The following is a 582-nucleotide window of genomic DNA, read 5'->3' on the forward strand; positions in this document are numbered from 1 at the left end:
CCATGCTCGCCCAAGGAGGAGCGTTATATTGACTTTGTCATTCACCTTGTTCCGGATCCGCAGGGGTGTCCTCAGTGGTTTGGTCGACTAATGATCAGATACTAGCACAACCACCTCTGTGGGCTGATAATCCCCTTGATGTTCGANACCTTTAGCTATCTCCTCCTTCTCTTTGGTCTTTTCGGTTACCAAGTTAGTTAAAAACTTTTGATATTGAGGCACAAGTACAAATGCATCAAGCAAANGTGAGTGGCTCGAGAGAGGAAGTCAGAATGTGACTCGATTGAGGCAGTTGGGAAGGTTGGCTCGATTCGTCGGTTCGGAACAGCGAGAACAGCGGCTCGAGTGAGGTAGTCGGGAAGTTCGAGTCGCGAGCGTGATGTGCCAGTGTCGGTCGAGTCGAGTTTTGTAGACCCCTCTAGAATGTCTTGTCTAACCATATACTCCTTAGCATTCTGCCCAGGTTCAATAAGAAAATAGCTTCTCTTCTTCATTATCCCCAACCTCTGTCTTGCTTTTCTTGGAGAAGNGGATGGCTTGTATAGTGGAGGAATGAATCTCGCAGGTTTATCCTTGGGAGCA

The sequence above is a fragment of the Camelina sativa genome, chromosome 12 (genome assembly GCF_000633955.1).
Source record: "Camelina sativa cultivar DH55 chromosome 12, Cs, whole genome shotgun sequence".
Lineage (NCBI taxonomy): Eukaryota > Viridiplantae > Streptophyta > Magnoliopsida > Brassicales > Brassicaceae > Camelina > Camelina sativa.